This window comes from Palaemon carinicauda, chromosome 24, assembly GCF_036898095.1.
Source record: "Palaemon carinicauda isolate YSFRI2023 chromosome 24, ASM3689809v2, whole genome shotgun sequence".
Lineage (NCBI taxonomy): Eukaryota > Metazoa > Arthropoda > Malacostraca > Decapoda > Palaemonidae > Palaemon > Palaemon carinicauda.
The window spans coordinates 101478566-101487336 of record NC_090748.1 but is presented as its reverse complement, the minus strand read 5'-3'; positions in this window follow the sequence as shown (position 1 = coordinate 101487336).

Genomic DNA, 8771 nt, shown 5'->3' with positions numbered 1-8771 from the left:
CCATATGCTAATTATTTCTATAGAAGAGCATTCAGTGGAAGTGGGTAGCATTTTCGTATATTATTTACCCTTAGAAATGTTTGAGATTAGAACGAACTATTGATATAAATGTAGAGGGTATTTAGGAAGCACTGTATAAGTAATGAGATTATAGGAAGTAGAATGTATACAGTTTATATATCATTTGTTTTTAAGCAAAAATTAATGTTTTCGCTATATGATTTTAAGATTTTTAGCAAATAATCATGGTCAGAAGCCTTGTATAGGTCTTTTACCTAAAGTTAAACTGTTAGGTCAGTCATTAAGGAACATTCTTGCCAACTGCTCTTACATATAGAATATACTTTTTGGTCCTGTAGTCAATACAGTGTGAAACTTAGAAATTTTTGTTTTATTATCCTCATGTACCAAAGATAGTACACTAGATATAATAAAAATTTGAAAGTGATTTGTATATTTTTAACTATACAAATCTGAGTTTTTAAATATTTAACTTAGCCGGTGAATATATAATAGCTGCAACTCTGCGGCTCGACAGACAACATACTTAAAAAACTCGCGAGCGATCGCTATGCAGGTTGCGGGTGTGCCCACCAGCGCCAACTGTCGGCCAGATACCACTCTCGAATGTAAACAAAACCTTCAATTCTTCTCTGTCGACGTTGACGACAAGACGTACTTTTACTCGCTGTAGAACCTGGAGTTTTCCCATCATATTTGGTGAAGTACTTTAATTTGGTTTGAGCTTTCGCAGTACAGGTGTTTTCTTCAACATAAACCCTTGAACTCTTTTTTGAATCGGATTATTTGTTGATGACTTAGATCGTTTTTGGAATTTTCTTTGACTAATTCAAAATGGCTGACCCTTCTCAAGTTCCTAAGTTTCGAAAGTGTAATGCTAGGGACTGTAATAGGCGTCTTCCAAAGGCTTCTCTCGACCCTCATACTGTTTGTTCCAATTGTCGGGGTAAAACCTGTCAATTGGGAGATCGGTGTGAGGAATGCGTGGGCCTTTCGGAATTCGATTGGATCGAATTTGATAAATATACACGCAGACTAGAGAGAGATAGGGTAAGGAGAAGTTCATCTAGGTCCGTAGATTTTTCCTCTCCACATGCCCCTGAACCTAATCCTTCCCCTGTAGTGGTTGTTCCTAACCCCCCTCCTAGCACTCAGGAGCCGTCTATGCAAGACATGTTGCGTGCTATTCATGCCTTGGGGGAGAGAGTTGAGGCTTTAGCAAGTGACTGTAATCAACTCATGGCTGAGGTGAAGGAACTCAAGTGCCAAAGTGCCACGGCGGAAAGTGGGAAAGTGCTTAGTGTTACGCAAAGTGTTGTGAACAGTGTTGCGACCGAGGGTTCGTCTGTTCGTGCCTGTCGTTCACCTAGTCCGGGACCTCTTGCAAGCTCCCAAGCCCAGGGGAGAAGCAATGTCGTACGACTTATGGGTTCGAGAGGCCTTGATCAGCGAACAGACGTTCCCTCTTTGGTATCAGGCGTATCTCGTCAAGATCGCCCCTACCATAAGACGAGAGAGCCCATTTTTACCTCGTCGTCCGAAGGCGTTTCACATAAGAAACCATGGAGCAAGGTCTCTAGACCTTTGAAACGCAAGTCGGTCCCTTCAGGACAAGTCCAACGTCCCGGATGTAGTCACTGGGACAGTTCGGACCCGTTGCTGTCATCTGATGACTGCTCGCCGCCTAAGAAAGGCAAAGTTGTGCCGTCTCAGTCGCTAACCCCGTCTGTTACCGCACCCGTTTCCGTAGACCCTAAATGGGTTATACTGCAGGACTTGCAGTCTAAGCTTGCGTCCCTTATGGAAGACTACAACGCAGAGAAGGTTTCCGTTGAACCTAGCCGTTTTTCTCATGGAGATACTGGCCGTCAGCCATCCAAGCGTTCTGTTGTGCGTCCTGTTGACGTTGATGTAGCTTTCTCGCGTCAACCAGTTGGGGTTGTACCTCCCCCGATGCGGTCCCGTGTGGATTTCCAGCCGCACGTTGACGTTAGGCAACTCACTGATGCGACTGGTGACGTTCAGGACGTTCACCAACCATCAAAGTTGACTTGTTTTGACGCGGTGCGTCAACCTCCGCAACCCAGTGTGGTGTTGACTGCACAACCCAGACGGTCTAAACAGTCTCGGGTGGACGCTGTGCGTCCTCGCGCACCTGTTGTTGTTGACAGTTCCCAGACTGTTCAGCAGTTTCAGGACGCTGCGTCCTGCTCCGTCACTTATGCACAAGTGCGGCCGGACGCTGCGGGTCAAACGTTGCCTACCCCTTTGCCGTTTTCTCATCAGTTATCAGATGAGGAACTGTCAGATGAGGACGTTGCTGAACCCCAGCCTGAGGATCAGCCTTCAGATTTAGATGAGCCTAGAGCAGTTCCACCATCTATGGACTTTAAAAAAGTCATGCTTGTTTTTAAAGAGTTGTTCCCTGAACACTTTATCTCTGTGGCTCCTCGTTCGCCGCCGTCTGAGTTTGTTTTAGGCGTTCCTGCTGCCATGCCAGCCTTTACAAAACTCGTTCTCTCTCGCTCATCCAAGAGAGCTTTACGGCTGTTAGGCGATTGGTTGGAAACCAAGAGGAGTTTAGGGAAGACGGCCTTTGCCTTCCCCCCATCTAAACTCTCGTCTAGATCGAGCGTCTGGTAGGCCACGGGAGAAGTTCTCGGCTTGGGAGTTCCTGCCTCTGCCCAGGGCGACTTCTCAAGTCTTGTAGACTCTCCCCGCCGCCTTGCCATGAGACGCTCGAAGATTAGTTGGTCATCCTTAGACCTGGACCATCTACTTAAAGGCATCTTTAGGGCTTTTGAAGTTTTTAACTTCCTGGACTGGCGTTTGGGAGCCCTGAGTAGGAAAATCTCATCAGCCGATAGGGATGTCTCCTTACTCATTATGTCCTGCATGGACAAGGCCGTCCGCGATGGATCCAACGAGCTTGCCGCCTCATTCACGTCAGGAGTCCTAAAGAAACGAGAGTCTCTGTGCTCTTTTCTATCAGCAGGAGTGACGCCCTGTCAAAGATCTGAGCTACTCTTTGCGCCTTTGTCTAAGTTCTTGTTTCCTGAACTCTTAGTTAAGGAAATAGCCTTGTCTTTAGTGCAGAAGGACACCCATGATTTGGTTGCGTCCTCGGCTCGCAAAGTTCCCCCTTTGCCTGCCTTGTCTGCTAGACCTAGGATAGACACTCCAGCGTCCAGGTTTATTCCGCCCTTTCGTGGCAGAGCCCCCAGCAGGGGAGGTGCTCGTGCCGAAGGGTAGAGAGGAAAGAGGAAAGGATCCAAGTCCTCGCGGGGCAGAGTCTGACTGCCCGCAACTTCAGACAGCAGTAGGTGCCAGACTCAAGAACTTCTGGCAAGCCTGGGAGAAGAGAGGCGCAGATCAACAATCTGTGAGGTTGCTCAGAGAGGGGTACAAAATCCCTTTTGTACGCAGACCTCCTCTAGCGACGTCCCCCATCGATCTCTCTCCCAGGTACCGAGAGGAAGCAAAGAGACAAGCCCTGAAACTGGAAGTGTCTCTTTTACTAGAGAAGGGAGCGGTGGTCAAAGTCTCGGACCTTCAATCACCGGGGTTTTACAACCGTCTCTTCCTAGTACCAAAGAAGACAGGAGGTTGGAGACCGGTGCTAGACGTCAGTGCTCTGAATGTCTTTGTCACAAAGACGAAGTTCACCATGGAGACCACAAAGTCAGTCTTAGCAGTGGTCAGAAAGGGAGACTGGATGGTCTCTCTCGACCTAAGAGACGCTTACTTCCACATCCCCATTCACTCAGATTCCCAACCTTTTCTGAGATTCGTCTTCGACTATGTGGTGTACCAGTTTCGGGCCCTGTGCTTTGGCCTAAGCACGGCTCCTCTCGTGTTTACGAGGCTTATGAGGAATGTGGCAAAATTCCTCCATTTATCGGACATTCGAGCCTCCCTTTATTTGGACGACTGGCTTCTCAGAGCCTCTTCCAGTCATCGCTGTCTGAAGGATCTCAATTGGACTCTAGATCTGACCAAGGAATTGGGACTCCTAGTCAACTTGGAAAAGTCCCAGCTGATCCCATCCCAAACTATTCTGTATTTAGGGAGGGAGATTCACAGTCCAGTTTTTCGGGCTTTTCCGTCGGCCCCCAGAATTGATCGAGCCCTGCTCGTCATCCAAAAGATGTTGAAGAAAGAACGTTGCTCAGTCAGGAATTGGATGAGTCTGGTAGGAACGCTATCATCCCTGGAGCAATTTGTCTCGCTAGGAAGGCTACACCTCCGACCTCTACAATTCCATCTAGCTTTTCACTGGAAAAAGGATAAGACGCTAGAGGCGGTCTCGATCCCGATTTCCGAAAAGATAAAGACTTGTCTGACTTGGTGGAAAGACAATATCAGTCTACGAGAGGGTCTTCCCCTAGCGGTTCGGAAACCCAACCACGTTCTCTTCTCAGAAGCATCGGACTTGGGCTGGGGCGCGACGCTGGACGGTCGGGAATGCTCAGGTCTGTGGAACTCGAGTCAGAGGAGCATGCATATCAACAGCAAGGAGCTTTTGGCAGTTCATCTGGCCTTGATAAGCTTCGAGAGTCTCCTTCGAGGCAAGGTGGTGGAGGTCAACTCGGACAACACCACGGCCTTGGCGTACATTTCCAAACAGGGAGGTACCCACTCACTGACTCTGTACGAGATCACAAGGGACCTGCTCATCTGGTCAAGAGATCGAGGCATCTCCCTAGTAACGAGGTTCATCCAGGGCGACTTGAACGTTCTAGCAGATTGTCTCAGTCGGAAAGGTCAAGTAATTCCAACCGAATGGACCCTCCACAAGGATGTGTGCAAGAGACTTTGGGCGACTTGGGGTCAACCCACCATAGATCTCTTTGCAACCTCATTGACCAAGAGGCTTCCAATCTATTGCTCTCCAGTCCCAGACCCAGCAGCAATACATATAGATGCCTTTCTCCTAGATTGGTCACACCTAGATCTTTACGCATTCCCACCATTCAAGATTGTCAACAAGGTACTGCAGAAATTCGCCTCTCACGAAGGGACAAGGTTGACGTTAGTTGCTCCCCTCTGGCCCGCGAGAGAATGGTTCACCGAGGTACTTCGATGGCTGGTAGACTTTCCCAGAAGTCTTCCTCTAAGAGTAGACCTTTTACGTCAGCCGCACGTAAAGAAGGTACACCAAAGCCTCCACGCTCTTCGTCTGACTGCCTTCAGACTATCGAAAGACTCTCGAGAGCTAGAGGCTTTTCGAAGGAGGCAGCCAGTGCGATTGCAAGAGCGAGGAGAGCTTCTACCATTAGAGTTTACCAATCGAAGTGGGAAGTCTTCCGAGACTGGTGCAAGTCAGTGTCCGTATCCTCGTCCAGTACCTCTGTAGCCCAAATCGCTGATTTTCTCTTATACCTGAGAAAAGTTCGCTCCCTTTCAGCTCCCACGATCAAGGGCTACAGAAGCATGTTGGCCTCGGTCTTCCGGCATAGAGGCTTAGATCTTTCCAACAATAAAGATCTGCAAGACCTCCTTAAGTCTTTTGAGACCTCTAAGGAACGTCGTTTGGCTACGCCTGGGTGGAATTTAGACGTGGTCCTAAGATTCCTCATGTCAGACAGGTTTGAGCCTTTACATTCAGCCTCCCTGAAAGATCTCACTCTTAAGACACTTTTCCTGGTATGCTTAGCCTCGGCTAAAAGAGTCAGTGAGTTTCAGCCTTCAGCAAGAACATTGGTTTTTCGTCAGAAAAAGCCACTTGTTCTCTGCAGCTTGGTTTCCTAGCCAAGAATGAGCTGCCTTCTCGTCCTTGGCCTAAATCTTTCGATATTCCTAGCTTATCGGAGATCGTAGGCAATGAACTAGAGAGAGTATTATGCCCTGTTAGAGCTCTTAAGTTCTATTTAGCTCGTACTAAACCTTTACGAGGTAAATCTGAAGCGTTATGGTGTTCGGTTAAGAAACCATCCTTACCTATGTCAAAGAATGCTTTGTCATATTTTATCAGATTGTTAATACGAGAAGCTCATTCACACTTGAGTGAGGAAGACCGATCTTTGCTTAAGGTTAAGACGCACGAGGTTAGAGCTGTAGCAACTTCCGTGGCCTTTAAGCAAAATAGATCTCTGCAAAGTATCATGGACGCGACCTTTTGGAGAAGCAAGTCAGTGTTCGCGTCATTTTACTTGAAAGATGTCCAGACTCTTTACGAGAACTGCTACACACTGGGTCCATTCGTAGCAGCGAGTGCAGTAGTGGGTGAGGGCTCAACCACTACAATTCCCTAATTCCATATCCTTTTAATCTGTCTCTTGAAATGTTTTTAATGTTGTTTTTATGGGTTGTTCGGAAGGCTAAGAAGCCTTTCGCATCCTGGTTGATTTGGCGGGTGGTCAAAGTCATTTCTTGAGAGCGCCCCGATTAGGGGTTTGATGAGGTCCTGTTGTATGGGTTGCAGCCCTTGATACTTCAGCTCCTGGGAGTCTGTCAGCATCCTAAGAGGATCGCTGGGCTCCGTGAGGAAGACAGACTTACAAGGCAGAGTAATCGTCTAAGTCGACTTCCTTACCAGGTACCTATTTATTTTGGTTTTGCTATATTGATAACTGTCAAAATGAAAAAAAAAAAAAACTTAGCTTATACGCTGTAAACATATTTAACTCTGGTCTCTACCCACCTCCTTGGGTGTGAATTAGCTATTATATATTCACCGGCTAAGTTAAATATTTAAAAATGATATTTTAATTATAAAATGAATTTTTGAATATACTTACCCGGTGAATATATAAATTAAACGACCCTCCCTTCCTCCCCAATAGAGACGCAGCGGGACGAGAAGAATTGAAGGTTTTGTTTACATTCGAGAGTGGTATCTGGCCGACAGTTGGCGCTGGTGGGCACACCCGCAACCTGCATAGCGATCGCTCGCGAGTTTTTTAAGTATGTTGTCTGTCGAGCCGCAGAGTTGCAGCTATTATATATTCACCGGGTAAGTATATTCAAAAATTTATTTTATAATTAAAATATCATTATTTGATGTATGGAGTGTTTTAAGTGACGCAGAAACAGGCCTTAAATTCAATTAATTTTTCAATGAGGCAATATAACAGGTAGTGGGCATAGTCAAGTAACCCTGCCTCTTCTCCTGTCACAGACTGCAGACTAATGTGGGTAGTTTGCATTTTAAAGGATTGGTTTGTATAACTAGGAAAAATAAAAATTACTTTCAAAATTTATTTGTTCCTATGTGTAAACAAACATTTCGTCCTTGAAAACAGGGAGATTCACTTGTTGGAGGGAGGTAGTTCCCCTAGAACTAAGCTGGTTTGTTATTTTTCTTCTCTGGAATATGCCAGTCTCCCTAATCCTGTACTGGAGCAAGGTAGACGTCTCCAGTAACATTTTGTCACCCCATCATAGGGAGATGTAGGCAGATAAGACCTGGCCAGTACTTGGTTATATACCTGGTACTTGGTCAATGAAGATTATTTGCCCCGAAGGGAAGATGCAATCCAGAATGCGATACCTGGTGTATGATGACCATTGGCCTTGGGGTACATTCCACCGTCCTCTCTCTCTCTCTCTCGTTAGGGGATGATGGGGGAGAACAGCTTAAAGAGCTATTCTAATAACAATGGTGCTAAAACATGTAGCTTACCAGCATCTGTGTTAGATCCAGTGTGTAATGGTACTGTACAATTTCTTCATCCCTAATTGAAGGGAAAGAATCAAGTAGAAGAGCCAGTTATTCTAACTTTCATTCCAAACTTGTCATAAATATTACCTTAGACAAGACCCAGTTATTCTAACTTTCATTCTAAACTTATGTCATAAACATTACCTTAAACAAAGATTCTTATTTGTCGTGTATGTGAGCTGGATTAGCTACACCATTATTTGAGCAGCTTCTGCAGGTCTAAAGAAAAGTGTTGAGGGACTTGTTATTATGCCGTACTCCCCTCAGTAAAAGGTGAACGTTGTTTGGTGCCTCCAAACTCCTTTCATCTCACAAAGTCAGAAAGGGACTGTGTTCTTTTACACCTCTTTATTAGTTCTGCCCTTGCTAAGGAAGAGCTGATTACACTTGGTCCTGAAATTCTGAGTCTTTGGATAGCACTATAACCCTTGCGAGACACTAAAGCATCTCTCAATCACCACGTGACATTTCTAACGAGGGAATGTAGGACTTGGACCAAGGGTCATATGCTGAAGTTCTGTTTTGGTAGAAATTTCAAGCACAAGACTTGGGGAGACTTGCATCTAATTTTCTGCATCAGTGATTAGATAAAAGAGATTGGGTAACTTGCATACTGTACTTTCTTTGCTGATGCTTATGGTAACAAAGAGAGTTTTAAGAGTAAGATCTCCGTTTGTTGACCTTATCAAGGGTTAATACGTGAAATGAGTAAGAAATTTAAGAACAGGTCACAGCGCGCTCCAGAGGCCTGAGGTTTTGAAATGGGTTAGACTACCTAAGTTCCTCACAAGCTTAGACAATTCCCCTGAAGAAGGGTTTGATGCCCCTCATTTGGGAGACAAGACTAAGTGGTACATTTCACATCGGCTACTGAAAAGCTCTTCGCTCGGTAAAGATAGACAAGGAAGTATGCTATCTGTGTTAGATGTTGTGACTCAAGAAGTACCCCTGCTATGACACCAATCTCAGGAGATGACCCAATTTTCCTGGTAGACAGCCGCAGAAAGCTATGGCAGGTACTACGACATCTGTGCAGTCTCTCGTGAAAAGCCTTTCACTCGTAGGAGATGCTGGATCATCTTCAACC